We start from the raw sequence: 16,185 nt of genomic DNA on the forward strand, positions 1-16,185 counted from the left end.
TCAGGACACACAGCTGTAAGTGGTAGAGAAAGGGTTTGAACCCAGATTGTTTGGTTCTAGTGTCCAGACATGCATTGCATACATAATATATCCATACAGGCTTATGCTCCCATAGGAAAGGATTGGGACAACATAAACGAAAATGTTAGTACAATCCTAGCTGGGTGCTGTTTGAGAGATTGCTCGCTGTTTCTTTTTCGCTTACCTGTGTTTTAAATCCTTTACAGAGAAGATGTACGTTTTTTTCAGGGAGGGAGAGAGGAAAGGTTTTGAGCCTAATCTACAACGTATTTTCATGATGGCATAGGTTTCCCTGCCTCATGGCCATCAGTAACGAAGATCGGGGGGTCAACAGGGAGTCTGGCAACGGGGTGTGCCAGCTCAGCAGTTGAGACAAACTGAGACTGACACTTGATGAAGGGCTGTTTTCCACAGCGTCTGGGTGAAGGAGGTGCTAAACGGACCCAGGCCTCATTTCGTTACTCTTCCTTCCACCGCTAAGTTACCAGCAATGTGTAAAGTGATGATGCTTAAGAACTGTGTGCAGTAATAGCTTTGGAAAGAAAGAGATGGTTTCTTTTAAAGCCTTAAGTATGGCCATAGCCGGTTTGGCTCAGTGGATAGAGCATCAGCCTGCGGACTGAAGGGTCCCAGGTTCGATTCTGGCCAAGGGCATGTACCTTGGTTGCGGGCACATCCCTAGTAGGGGGTGTGCAGGAGGCAGCTGATTGATGTTTCTAACTCTCTATCCCTCTCCCTTCCTCTCTGTAAAAAATCAATGAAATATATTTTTAAAAAAATAAATAAATAACGCATTAAGTATGCAGGTAAACTGCACCTCCCCTGACTCAGAGGCCGGCGTGGAGTCTCCAGAAGGCTCGGGGTGGAGCAGGACCGCCACATCGAGTGTGCACTCCCCTTCCATGCTCTCGTCTGATCTTCAGAACCACAGTAAGGGAGGCAGCAGTAAGCCCATATTACAGATGGATACTTTATTTTTTTTAATCTTTATTGCTGAAAGTATTACATATGTCCCCTCCAGCCCGCCTCGCCCCGCCCCAGGCTTTCATCACCTCATTGTCTGTGTCCATGGGTCATGCATTTATATAGACGAGGTCTTTGGCTGATTACCTCCCACCACCCTGCCCCGCCTTCCCGCCGAGATTCCGCACTGTGTCCCCTGCGTCCATGTCTCTGGATCCACTCCGTTCAACAGATGGAAACTTTTAAAGCTTCAGCAAGAGGCAAATTGGGTTCTAATCTGGTCTGTCCCCATCCAAAGCCAGAGTGGTTTGTCTTGTCAGCCTGAGGCAATCTTTTGGGCTCCTTCCCTTTCTACAACACCATGACTCCCCTTGGCCAGGATGTCATGTTCTGGAAAACAGGATTCTGATACATAAATACCACCCTGGGCTCTACGCCCAACCCGTCAGCTGTCTAACACTCCCTCTGAGGGCATACCTTCTACAATGTCATTCTCAAAATACGATGTGCTTTCAGTCCCTCCAGATTTCTCTTTAAAAAACAAAAAAATGTTTTGCCCTAACTGGTTTGGCTCAGTGGATAGAGCATCGGCCTACGGACTGAAGGGTCCCAGGTTCGATTCCAGTCAAGGGCATGTACCTTGGTTGTGGGCACATCCCCACTGTGGGGTGTGCAGGAGGCAGCTGATCGATGTTTCTAACTCTCTATCCCTCTCCCTTCCTCTCTGTAAAAAAAATCAATAAAATATATATATTTTAAATGTTTTTATTGATTTTAGAGAGAGAGGAAGGGAAGAGAGAGAGAAACATCAATGTGAGCGAGAAACATTGATGGGCTGCCTCCCGCACAATTGCACCCTGATGGGATTGAGCCTGAAACCTAGATATGTGCCCTGACCAGGAATTGAACCAGCAACCTTTCGATGCTCAACCACTGAGCCACACCGGCCAGACTGTATGTTTAACTTTTGAAGAAACTGCTGAACAATTTCAGAACATCTTTTCTGAGGAAAGAAAGAGCTGTGGAGCCCGCTCCATTCCTCTCTCTTTTCCCTGCCCTGCCTCAGGCTGTTCATTGCCTCTCTCTTTTTGCCTCTGTTGTCTGTTGATCTTTGTTTCTCAGCAAATCCAGCTTATTCAGAATGAAATTGTTTACCACTAATCTGAGTTTGGGTGTGTGTTTTTTTTCATTGTTTCCCCAACAAGCAATATTTGTCAGATGACATCACTAGGAAATGATCTTGTATGTTCTTTGTTTTCTTGCCTTATGAGAAAAAAAAAGTCATTTTCTGAAATCACTCTTTTAGTCAGTGTGAGGGATTCTGTCTGGTCTGTGGCAGAACAGACAGCTAGCGGAGACCAACAGCGCGTGGGCTGAGAGGGGATTCCGGTCAGTGTCCAGATCACTGCCGTGGGTGGCTGTGGGGGTGAGCCCCGCCCCTGCTCTCCGTCTGACTGAGCATTCCTTTCTGGGTTGTCCCCTGCCTTCCAGCCGTCTGGCCCCGAGGTTTGTTAACTGGACACGGGCAGCCGTCTGGTTGTCTGTAAGTGCCCAGTGAAGATCCTGTGCTGATTACCCACTAGATAGCTGCTCTACTTACCCTCCAAGGGGATTTCCCACGTGTGAGGAAGCCTCCCACAGCTTCAGTCCTCTCCACTCCCAAGCCAGCAGCCTTGTGTCCCCACGTGAAACAGGACAGACTTGGGGACAGAAACAGGTTCCTGCTCCATCACCTACCATTGGCATCATCTCGAGTAACCGGCTCACTTATAAGCCTCAATTTCCTCATTTCCTAAGTGTGGGTTTTTAAAAAATCAAATACAGGAATCATGAAAGCACCTCACCTCGCCATCTAGTAGGTGCTTACTGGATGCGAGTGTGATTCTTCCCTGTCACATTCCTCCCCAGAAGCAGGTAAGGGATCGTGGGGGAACCTGAGGGACGAAGGGAGAAGAAATACCACCCAGGCACACCGTCCTTTTCCCGCACCCCTTTCTGTTCAGTTCAACAACTCGGGTCTTCTCCGGACCAGCCACTGTGCAGGGCTGAGGATGCAACAGTGAAGGAGACAGTCCGTTGTGAAACATGGACGCAGACTGGAAGATGGAAGAGGAGGTTCCTTCGAAAAGGGGGAGGCTGCTATCAGAAGAAAGGGAGTGCCAGCTGGCGTGGCTCAGTGGTTGACCCTCAACCTATAAATCAGGAGGTCACGGTTTGATTCCCTATCAGGGCATATGCCTTGGTTGTGGGCTCAATCCCCAGTGTGAGGAGTGCAGGAGGCAGCCCATCAATGATTCTCTTTCATCATTGAGGCTTCTATCTCTCGATCCCTCTCCCTCTCTGAAATCAATAAAAATATATTAAAAAATAAATTTAAGCCGAAACCGGTTTGGCTCAGTGGATAGAGCGTCGGCCTGTGGACTGGAAGGTCCCAGGTTCGATTCCGGTTAAGGGCATGTACCTTGGTTGCAAGCACATCCCCAGTAGGGGATGTGCAGGAGGCAGCTGATCGATGTTTCTCCCTCATCGACGTTTCTAGCTCTCTATCCCTCTCCCTTCCTCCCTGTAAAAATCAATAAAATATATTTTAAAATAAAATAAAAAAAAATAAATTAAAAAAAGACCAATACAGGCTTTGGATATTAACATTATGATATACTTTAAATATTCTACAATATTTAAAGGCAAATAAATAACCTTGAAAATATCTGCAGGGATATGAAACTCTATGATGAGACATCACACATTTACAAAAGAACTAAACAGAACTTCTGAACTGCAAAATAAAATAACCAAATTTTAAAACTCAATGTAGGGTTTGGATGCTGGTTAGACATAGTAGAAGAGAAATGGGTTGGAATATAGACCCAAAGAAATAATACAGAATGTAGCATGGTGGGGAGTAGAGACATGGGAGATAGAGTGAACTGGTCTAACATATTCCAAAAGGAGAAGATAGAGAGAATGCAGCAGAGGTAGTATTTGGAGAAATAATGGATGAGAATTTTCTAGAATCAACATAAGGTGCCAGTCCATAGAAGCAAGACGCCCAACAAATCCCACACATTCAAATTACACAGAAGTTTCTATTCTAGGCATATCATAGTAAAACTGGAGAACACCAGCAACAAATAGAAGCATATTAAAAGTTGTCAGAGAATAAAGATTACCTTCTGGGGAGTGGCAATAGGCTGAAAGAGGAATTCTCAAAAGTAAAAATAAAAGGCCAAAGATAGTAGAATAATATCTTCAATGTACTGAATTCTAACGACCTAGATTCTATACACAATGAAGTTATCTCTCAACAATGTTGGCAAAATTAAGACATCTTTTGAAAAGCATAAACAGAGACTATTATTAAAAAATAGCCCGCTGGCATGGCTCAGTGGTTGAGTGTCAACCTATGAACCAGGAGGTCATGGTTTGATTCCCAGTCAAGGCACATGCCCGAGTTGTGGGCTCAATCCCCAGTGTCTCTCTCATCATTGATGTTTCTATCTCTCTCCCTCTCACTTCCTCTCTGAAATCAATAAAAAAAAAATATATATATATATATATGAGCATATACCTGAGGGAGAAGAAAAGTGACTAAAGAAGGCCAGTCTAGAACATAAAAAAAAGAGCAAAGAGCAAAAAAGAGTGCTAAGTCCATTCATAAATGTACACAAATATTAAACTCACAAATATCAACAATGACTGGTGGATCTCACAATATTGAATTACAACACACACAAACAACTATAAGACAGGAACAACATAAATAAAGTCTTCTAGTTTTGTGGTTGGCCTGGAGGCTTTTTTGGGTAATATCTGTAATAAGGTCAAAGGTAAATGATTTCTTTTAAACTTCTAAATGTTAAATATACTCTCCAAAAAAAGGCAAGAAATGAGGGGGAAAGAAACCTGTAATAGGTAATATAAGTAGAACCCATGAAATAAGATTTATACACAAATATATCCATAATCACACTATAAACTGGCTAAATACAACAATTAAAAGAGCAAAATCACCAGAATGTGTCTTTATAACCTAACTGCATGTTGTCTGCAAGAAAGCAAATGAAAACATAAGGATGCCAAAAGGTTGAAAGTTAAAAGATGGAAAATGCAAATCAAGACAAGTCAGTGATCGCACCCAAAGGTTTTTGAGATAATGGGCAGTTTCCTGTTGTTGTGATACCAGTTCTAATGTTTTACCCTTACGCTCTCATTAGCTTAATTATAGCTTAACTACATCATCATAAAGTGGTTGTGGTGGAGCATCTGCAGCGTAGTCCTGGCTCACAAAGCAATAGTTAATGATAACAACAATAATTTTTTAAAAAAGAGAAACTTACATTTTTTAATTAGGCAAAGGACACTGTGTCAGAAATTCAGACTTATGGATTAGGACCAATGTTGATAAAACATTCTGAGAGTCTTGATGGCAGAAGAAGAAATGGATAGGACAGAGAGCAAACTCTCCCATGGCCTCCTAGAGCTACGTTCTCCTGATGTTTATTCGTGCTGGGGCTGTTAATTTCTTTCTCAGGTTACATCCCCCTCTATTGCATTCAGCTCACAATATTGTAGTTATGTGTTCACCACTGACGCAGAGAGAATTCATGACAAGTCTCATGTGATTTTAATTCTCGTTCCCTTGAATTACTACATCTAGCCCACAGTAGGTCCTCAATCAATGCTTCCTGCATAAAGCATGTTTCTGTGATGACATTCACAGACTGAGTGAGAGCGGGTCCATGTGTTCCCCGCATTCTTTTAGACGTGTCTAACACAGATCTCAGCTGAGGTGTCCTTCTCTTTAAAAAGCTAGATAAGATCTGTCGTTAAGACCTTCCCAAGACTTCTGTGAACCCCTGGGGGGGGGGGGGGCTTACTTTCTCAGTTTCCTCTGGCTAGACATCTGCCTCTGCTTCCACTGAATTGTTCAGTTCATGAATGATCTCACCATCCCACACATTTCTTTTGCAGCAGCTTGACTGAACTGTGGAACTGAGTCCCTTGAGTTTCACAAAATCTTCACCCACAATGGGCCTTTTATCTCTAGAACTTGACAGAAGCTTTGAAGAGATTGGGGCAAGGGGCGGTCTACATTGCAACAGCATAAGCTTGATGGTATTAAATATCAGATGTCCCAATTTTTACAAGACATTCTACCATCATCCACATTGCTTGGCCATTCTCTTATCTTCGCTTCTCTCCTCTTCATTGTCCATTCCCTCCTCTGAATTTCTAATCATTTTTAAATTAAACATGTCTTATCAGTATTTCTGAAATGACACATGCTCGTCTTTCTCCACCCGGTCCAACTTCTTAGGAAGGGGCCCCGAGAGGCATGAGGCTAACAGAGAAGAGTCAGAGGAGTCAGAGTGAGCATCCTCAAGACAAGTCCCATGGCCTAGCCCTCAGGATTGGGAAGCACAGTAGAATGCCCAGTAAGGTTTTGAGATCTAAGCAAATAGGGCTTTTGAGCCATTATTCCCAAGGTCAAGCTTGAGGAGGAAGCAAGATCCCTGAGTTCCCCATTAGGATGCAAGTATAGAGACAGCACACATGGATGTTTGCACATGGACCAAGGGTTCCCATGAGGCAGACATGGAGTGGAGAGCAGTAGATGGTCTCTCATACCAGCTAGAGCCGTGGTTGGCAAACTGCGGCTCGTGAGCCACATGCGGCTCTTTGGTCCCTTGAGTGTGGCTCTTCCACAAAATACCACAGCCTGGGCGAGTCTATTTTGAAGAAGTGGCGTTAGAAGAAGTTTAAGTTTAAAAAACTTGGCTCTCAAAAGAAATGTCAATCATTGTCCTGTTGATATTTGGCTCTGTTGACTAATGAGTTTGCCGACCACTGAGCTAGAGCATCATGAAGCAGCAAAGGCTCTAGACAACCCCACTAAGCCCTTGGAGGAGAACAGGAGACCATACTCGATGTCCTGTGTCCGGAGGAGTGCCATAGGATCAGAGAAGTAGCCTTGTGGAAGTCCCGTATGTGAGCGTGGATCAACTCAGCAGGTCACTTCATGGACTGGTGCTTGAGACCCAGACAGGGTGAGGTGCCTGACAGCAGCTGCTGGCATCCATGATGACAAAGACCAGAGTCCTCTCCCAAAATTGTAACACCAAATTTACTGAGGGAAGGGGGAGTGGGTAAAACAGTGAATTGACTGAGATTCGGTTTCTTCTTCCTGGGAGAACCAGGGTCTCAAAATAAAAAATTAAGTTTTAGTTCTAGGAGAAAATTTAGATTGTTGACACCCACGTAATATCACTCCTAACACCTTTGGGTAGGATCAGCCCTTCCTGGTATCAGTAAATATTTTGTTCTTTGTTAGGGGGTGTTATTACTTCCTCAAAATAGACCAGAATATTTATTTTAAAGTGTTTTCCACACTATTATATTATATTGAGTTTGCCTCAAGTGAGCTCTTGTTCTGATGGTTAATCTTGTTCATTGTGATAGAATTACGTTTCTTCTTGAATGATGGAATTTTGGTTTGCCTGTAAATAGGGCTGATGTTAGTGGCTTGGATCTCAAGTCCTGTAGTGATTTGGGGGTATCCCAGATCTGATCAGTGAATCATGGTTCAAATGTTAGTTGTGAGTTTGTGTTTATCTTCCCGCCTAATGAGGCCTACAATTGCCAACCTGCAGTTTTCCCATCTCCTCTCAGAGGTGGGGTAGGCCTGCCCTGCCCCCTCCATGATGTCGGGAGCAGTTACCCCACAGGATCTGAGCTGCTGGAAGCTGCCGCCAGCTTCAGGCCCTAAGACCCAGCAGACTTGAGGTCTCAGCTTTGCTCTCCCCTTTGTTTTTGTCTCCCTAATGTGGTTCTTCCTCACAGATGCTTAATCCCATTATTTTCTGCAATATTATTATTTTTTATTGAGTGTCATTTGCATGCCATAAAACATGCAGGTTTGTAAGTGTATGTTATAATAAAATTTGATAAATATGTCTACCCACACCCAATAAGATGTAGGAAATTTCCATCACCCAGCTTATTCCTCTGTATGCCTTTACCATTAACACTGTACCCCACACCAGAGGCAACTGCTATTATAACCTTTTTCTCCCTAGGTTAGTTTTTGCCTGCTCTAGAACTTCAGCTAGAAGTCATACAAAATGTGCCCATTTGTGTCTGGCTTCTTCTGCTCAACATAACCTTTCTCAGGCACTAGTATATCAATGTTGTTGCGGATTCAAGAGATCCCTTCATTTACCTTGCTGAGTAGATTCCATGGCATGAATATACCAAGTTTGTTTATCCGTTCTCTTGCTAATGGACAATTGGATTATTTCCATTTTCTGGCTATTTGAATGATACGAACAATATTAAACATTTCTATAACTCACATACCATAACATGTACTCATTAAAAATGTACAATTCAGCCCTGGCAGGTTTGGCTCACTGGATAGAGCGTCGGCCTGGGGACTGAAGGGTCCCAGGTTCGATTCTGGTCAAGGGTATGTACCTTGGTTGTGGGCACATCCCAGTAGGGGGTGTACAGGAGGCAGCTGATCAATGTTTCTCTCTCATTGATGTTTCTGACTCTCTATCCCTCTCCCTTCCTCTCTGTAAAAAATCAATAAAATATATTTTTTTAAAATGTACAATTCAATGGTTTTTAGTATATTCACAGAGTTGTGCAACCCTTACCACAATCTAAGTTTAGAACCTTTTTATCACCCCAAAAAGAAACCCCATACCCATTAGTAGTTACTCCTCATCTCCTTCTTCTGCCAGCCCTAGGCAACCACTAGTCTACTTTTTGTCTCTATAAATTGCCTAACCCAAGCTCATGAGATTTATAGCTATGTATTAATCACAGAATTTTACAGTTTTAGCTCTTACATTTAGTTCTGTGATCCATTTTAATTTTTTGTGTTGGAGTGAGGTAGTGGTCCAACTTCATTCTTTGCATGTGGATACCCAGTTGTTCCAACACCAGTTGCTGAAAAAACCAGTCTTTCCCCCATTGAATTCTCTTGGCACCCTTGTCAAAAATCTATTGGCCATAAACACGAGGGTTTATTTCTGGACTCTCAATTCTATTCCCTTGATCTATGTGTCTATCCTCATGCCATCTTACCTTGTCTTGATTGCAGTAGCTTTGCAGTAAGTTTTGAATTTGGGAGGTGTGATTCCTCCAACTTTGTTCTTCTCTTTCAAGATCATTTGAGCTCTTCTGTGTGCCTTTTACTTCCATATAAAATCAGCTTGTCAATTTCTGCAAAAAAAAAAATTTGTTTTTTAAGCCAGCTGGAATTGTGAAAAGGATTTTATTGAATCTAGAGATGAATTTAAAGAGTATTGCCATCTTTAAAATATCAAATCTCCCAATCAATGAGCACAGAATGTCTTTCCACATATTTAGGTCTCTCTTAATTTATTTCTGTGATGTTCTCTAGCTTTCAGTGTAGACATCTTGCACTTTTGTTAAATTTATTTCCAAGTATTTTATTTTGGATATTATTATAAATGGAATTATTTTTTTTAAATATATTTTTATTGATGTCAGAGAGGAAGGGAGACGGAGAGAGAGATGGAAACATCAATGATAAGAGAGAATCACTGACTGGCTGCCTCCTGCACACCCCCCCACTGGGGATGGAGCCTGCAACCCGGGCATGTGCCCTTGACCGGAATTGAACCTGGGACCCTCCAGTCCACAGGCTAACGCTCTATCCACTGAGCCAAACCAGCTAGGGCTGGAATTATTTTCTTAACTTCATGTTTGGATTATTCATTGCCACTCTAGAGAAATGTAATTGATTTTTATATATTGATCTTGTATCCTGCAACCTGCTGAATTCATTTATTAGCTTTAATAGTTTTTTTATGAATTCCTTAGAATTTTCTACATAAAAGGTCATGTTGTTGGCAAATAGACATAATTTTACTTCTTCCTTTCCAATCTGAACGTGTGTTTTTTCTTGCCTGCCCCACCCCACCCTCACCAAGAACCTTTAGTACAATACAAATAGAAGTGGCAAAAACAGACATCCTTGTCTTGTTCCTGATCTTTAGGGGAAAGCATTGTCTTTCAACATTAAGTCTGATGTTATGAAGTTATTTTATGGAGAGAGAGAAACATTGGTTTGTTATTCCACTTATCTATGCATTCATTGGAATGGAATTTGTGGGTTTTTAAGTTCATTCTTCTTGCTGTTATTTTATTGCTGTTATTTTACAGTTTCCCAGAGAAGGTGAAAATGCAGATTTCTGCAGCTATGTTCATAAAAAGTCTTAATGAAGTAATTTTTGACCCAAAGACCGCCCACTAATTTCTGGAACTAGGGGGCAATTCAGTCTTTGAACTCTGTCACATAAAGTTTTATTAGAAACATAATGGGGATTTTGGAGTGAGGACTGGTGAACTTTGCATGCTGAAATAGAAACCTGATTGCCGGTGTAGAGAACTTGATTAAGAGATAAGGAAATTCACTCATTCAGTAAAAAGAACAATTGAAAAACTGCTTTGTGTTAGGCGTTTTGCCAGGCAGTTAGGAATTATTCTAATTTATGATTAAGATATTATTCCCCTGCCCTGGTAGGTTTTTTTTTTTTTTTAATATATTTTATTGATTTTTTACAGAGAGGAAGAGAGAGGGATAGAGTTAGAAACGTCAATGGGAGAGAAACATCGATCAGCTGCCTCTTGCACACCCCCTACTGGGGATGTGCCCGCAACCAAGGTACATGCACTTGACCGGAATCGAACCTGGGACCCTTGAGTCCGCAGGCCGACGCTCTATCCACTGAGCCAAACCGGTTTCGGCCCTGGTAGGTTTTGATCAGTGGTTAGAGCGTCAGCCCGCAGACCAAAGGGTCAGGGGTTTGATTCCGGTCAAGGGCACATACGTCAGTTGCGGGTTCATTCCCTGCCCCCAGTAGGGGTGCATGTGGGAGACAACCAGTCGATGTGCCTCTCTCACATCGATGTTTCTCTATCTCTCTCCCCTCTTCCTCCCTTCCTTTCACTCTCTTTGGAAATCAATGGAAAAAATATCCTACAGTGAGGAATATATATATATATATATATATATATATATATATATATATATATATATATATATTTGTTTCCCCTGGACCTCAGTTTCTTGGGGGTAATGAAACCAAATTAATCTACTTTAAGAAGAGGCTGAAATGAGTTTCAACATATGAATGCACTTAGTGAATCTTATTGTCTGAAAGGATAATCTGGAGCCATTGCAAACTTTTAAGGATTATGGAGTACTGTGACCCCAAAAATGGTTGGAGCTGTGTCTGGTTCATTTAAACTGAAGAAGTCACTGATCGGTGAAGGATGTAGGATGTCAGGTGACCGAGGCATGACCAACGGTAGACGTGACAGAAAGAGAGTGTGTAGGTGCCTCAGGGCTTGAGGCAGACAAATTATGGGAGCAAACGTGAGACTGACTGATGGAAGCATGGGGACCAAGAGTCAAATTGGGGTTGATGGTCAGAGGGCAATGAGTAAAGGACATTCCTAATGCAAAGATTATGCCTCTTCATTTTTCCACACTTGAGGTCAATTTCCATTTATATTAGGCGCCCACTTGTCCCCCTGTGTGATCCAAAAGTCCCCTTTTAGATTGGGGTTCCTGGAAATAGACTCTGAGATACAAAACTTAGCACCCAGGAGACTTGATGGGGAGTCCTCTAGGGCAGCGGTCACCAACCTTTCAGACCTCATGGACCACCAGTTGTCGATCACTGCTCTAGGGAACAGCACCTGTAGGGCCGGAAGGAAGCAGGACTAGACAGTAGGCAAAGTTAGTTGAACAGCAAGGTCATTACAGCAGAGGGCTCGGCTGATCTTATGGGGAGCTCTGGAGTAGAAATGGCTCTTCAGAGTTGTCCCAAATTAAGGCAAGAAGGTGAGTGTTTTGTTCCCGTCACTATCTGGTCACTGGATGTGAGCTGCACCCGGGGAGGACAGTCCTGAAAGGTGAGGAGCTGAGTGTCATCCGTCAGGGCTCCAGGTGCTGGAGAACGCATGCTCCAGTCCCGAACAGGGGGCGTATGGACAGCACGCCTCAGCACCCACTAACGTCTTCTCAAGCCTAATATGGGCTGGCAGCTGACTCAGGAGCTCAGAACTGCAGCCTCTGTGGTCTCTCTCATCTCTCCCTACTTCGTTCCTCTTCCCCGCCCTGCACAGAATCACTTCAACTACAAAAACCTCCTCACCGCTCCCTGAACACACAGTATGCTCTCACTACCCTGCCTTTGCATATGCTATTTCATCAGTCTAGAACCGTGGTCGGCAAACTGCGGCTCGCGAGCCACATGCGGCTCTTTGGCCCCTTGAGTGTGGCTCTTCCACAAAATACCATGGCCTGGGCGAGTCTGTTTTGAAGAATTGGTGTTAGAAGAAGTTTAAGTTTAAAAAATTTGGCTCTCAAAAGAAATTTCAATCGTGGTACTGTTGATATTTGGCTCTGTTGACGAATGAGTTTGCCAACCACTGGTCTAGAATGTCCTTCCTCCCTTCCATTCATCAAAATCAAGCTCCTCCTCAGCCAAAACCGGTTTGGCTCAGTGGATAGAGCGTAGGCCTGCAGACTGAAGGGTCCCAGGGTAGATTCTGGTCAAGGGCATGTGCCTTGGTTGCGGGCACATCCTCAGTAGGGGGTGTGCAGGAGGCAGCTGATTGATGTTTCTCTCTCATCGATGTTTCTAACTCTCTATCCCCCTCCCTTCCTCTCTGTAAAAAATCAATAAAATATATATTTTTAAAAATCAAGCTCCTCTCCGGCCTGAGGACTGAAGAGTCCCAGGTTCGATTCCATCCTGGGTTCAATTAGGTCAAGGGCATGTACCTCGGTTTCAGGCTTGGTCCCTGGCACATGCGGAAACAACCAGTCAATGTCGCTTTCTCACATCAATGTTTCTGTCTGTCTCTCCCCCTCCCTCCCACTCTCTCTCTAAAAAAGAAAAAGCCCTGGCTGGTTTGGCTCACTGGATAGAGCGTCGGCCTGCAGACTGAGGGGTCCCCCGGTTCGATTCCAGTCAAGGGCACATGCCTGGGTTGTGGGCTTGATCCCCAGTGGGGGGTGTGCAGGAGGCAGCCGATCGATGATTCTCTCTCATCATTGATGTTTCTATTCTCTCTCCCTCTCCCTTCCTCTCTGAAAACAATAAAAATGTATTTTTAAAAATTTAAGATTAAAAATAAAAAGCTCAGCAGGTGTGACTCAGTGCTTGAACATCAACCTATGAACCAGGAAGTCACAGTTCAATTCTCAGTTGATTCCTGGTTGGGGCACATGCCCGGGTTGCAGGCTCATTCCCCAATGTGGGGCAAGCAGGAGGCAGCCAATGAATGATTCTGTCATTGAGGTTTCTCTCTCTCTCCCTCTCCCTTCCTCTCTAAAATCAATTAAAATTTTTTTTTTAAAAAATCAAGCTCCTCTAACAAGGCCTACTTCAAACGATAATTGTATTATAAAAAGTTGAAACTGAATCAATTTCTCCTTCCTCTGGGGTCCCAAAGCATGTTCCCAATTCTTATATCCCATCTGCCCTGCTGGCATAGGAGTGGACCTTGTGTTTGTGCTTTCCCTTATTAGACTGTAAATTCAGTGAGTGGAGAGCTTCCTCCCTCCTTTATCCCATTATTCTCTCCATAGCCTCGCGTTCTGCTTGGCACAAACAGGCACTCGACACATCTGAAGTAATTGCATCAAATGTCCCAAATTGTTATGAGAGTTTCTTAGGAAAAACCTCCCTAAAGGTCTGAGGACCCTTTGGCATCACCCTGTATTTCTCCTGCTCATGGGAAACAGATTCTTTTTTTTTTTTTTTTTTCGGGATTATTTTATTGTGTACATTTTTTGGGGGGAAACAGATGATATTTATTTACTCAAAATCATTTGAGTGCTTACTATGAGACAAATACTGCTAGGGCAATCGCCTATTATTCTTATTGTTGTTAGTGGTGGTGTTGTTAAGGTAAAATTCACGTAGTATAAAACTAACCATTTAAAAATGTGCAAGCCCTGGCTGGTGTGGCTCGGTTGGTTGGAATGTCAGCTCATGCACCAAAACGTTGCTGGTTCGATTCCCAGTCTCTTGGATTGCAGGCTTGATCCCCAATCAATGTTTCTCTCTCTCTCTCTCTCAAATCAATAAAAACATATTTAAAAATAAATAAATAAGTACAATCCCATGGCATTATAGCACATTCACCTCAACGTTGTGCAGCCGTCCCCTCTATCTAGTCCCCAAACCTTTACATCACCCCCAAAGCAAACCCTGCTCTTACTGTTCTTCAAACCATTATACCTGGTCTTCCAGAAGCGAGGCCTGTAGCAACAAGAAAGGGATGCATCTAATGTCTGAAAAACTACTGGTGTAACCCACCTTGGTGTAGAAATCATGCCGGCTTGCTTCTCCATGTTTCTGTTACTGAGCGGGAAGGCACTTCCTTTGCCGAGTTCGGAGAGGGCCGTGTTTGGGTGGCACTGGAGGTTCTACAGTCCCATCCTGAGGAGATACCCCCCAGCTTTGGAACGGGGGAAGCCCTGAGTGACTCGAGGTGATGGGTGACCCCACCCCAGGCGGAGGGTTGGAAGCTGTGCGGTCTGCCTCTCGCCCTTGCTTAGCACGGATACGATGGGGGATGAAGGGACAGTAAAACCCCTCTGGCCAGTCTTGGTCTTTCGATGTCCCAAAATGTCTGTCTCGCTGAGATTAAGTGAATGACAGACGTCATCAGCTCTACCAGGAAATGGGAGGCAGCCACTGGTAGGGCTAACCCAAGACCACATTTTTTTCTTCTTTTTTTTAAAAATATATTTTATTGATTTTTTACAGAGGAAGAGAGAGGGATAGAGAGTTAGAAACATCAATGAGAAACATTGATTCAGCTGCCACCTGCACACCCCCTACTGGGGATGTGCCCGCAACCAAGGTACATGCCCTTGACCGGAATCGAACCAGGGACCCTTCGGTCCCCAGGCCGACGCTCTAACCACTGAGCCAAACCGGTTAGGGCCCAAGACCACCTTTTTCTACAACCCGGGAACATGGGTGCTTCGCATCAACCGTCTTCTTCCCTCCCTCCCTCCCTCCCTCCCTCCCTCCCTCCCTCCCTCCCTCCCTCCCTTCCTTTTCTTTCTTTTTCTTTCTTTCAGGCATTCCAAACTACATCCGGCTTCACAGCTCAGAGGAAACGGAGGCTCCGAGAGAAAAGTAACGTGCACAGGCTCACAAAGGCATGCGAAGCTGGGAGGTGGCAGATGCCCGCACAGCACACCATGTGGAGGTTTTGTAAGGAAGCTCTACCGAGGAACCTGGCCACCTCCCTCTTACCCACTCTGACCTCCAAGGGCAGTGGAAGAAGAAAGCAACTCCACTCCCCACCCCCAGGGGAGAGCTGAACAGCAAACCCTCCGACTCCTCCCCCGGGACACACCCACATCATCCTGGGCAGGAGGCTGACGTGGGGAAGACCAGGCAATGGGACCTCAGCAGCTTGGATCCTCATCCACATCAGACCAAACCCGAACATGACCAGGCAAAGAGGCTCCGTGGGACTATGGACACATTTACTTTATTTCCTTTTCTTCTACGAAGGCAACATCCACGTACCCTTTTCAAATCACTTTCCTGAAAGTAAACTTTCTGGAAATGCACTCTTTCTAAATGCAGAGCATGCGATAAACGTTGTCAACTGACAGAAGCGGTTCGGACTGCGTAATTCGGTGAATGGTTTGCAAGACAGGCGTTTGTTTCTGGAAGGCTTTTAAGTATCCCTACATGACCACTATGCCCAGACTTCGTTAGAGTCTTTCCAGAATTGTGGTTCATTAAGCCTGTGAGTAAGAACAGAGATTTCTCCTCATGGTGCGAGATGACTAATTACATGGTTTAAAATGACATAAGAAATGACTTAACTTTTGAGTCAGGCAAAATGTAAGAACCGGGGCTAATATTTTAAAAGAGAGGATGACACTTTTCAAAATTTCATCGTTTCCTGACAGTCATTTTTTTGTGTCACATCGACAATAACTTTTAGTTGATTATTCTTGCCTCCCTCGATAGCAGGCACTTCAAAAGGACAAAGCAGCACCATCATACTTCAGTGGTCCTTGTTGTTTTTAGTTTTGAAGGCACTGTTTGTGAACAAGTACAAGGAAATAAAAGTATCGGGGACTGTGTATTATTTTTTTAAAATATGAATGTTCCTCTG

Source organism: Eptesicus fuscus, chromosome 18 (assembly GCF_027574615.1).
Source record: "Eptesicus fuscus isolate TK198812 chromosome 18, DD_ASM_mEF_20220401, whole genome shotgun sequence".
NCBI lineage: Eukaryota > Metazoa > Chordata > Mammalia > Chiroptera > Vespertilionidae > Eptesicus > Eptesicus fuscus.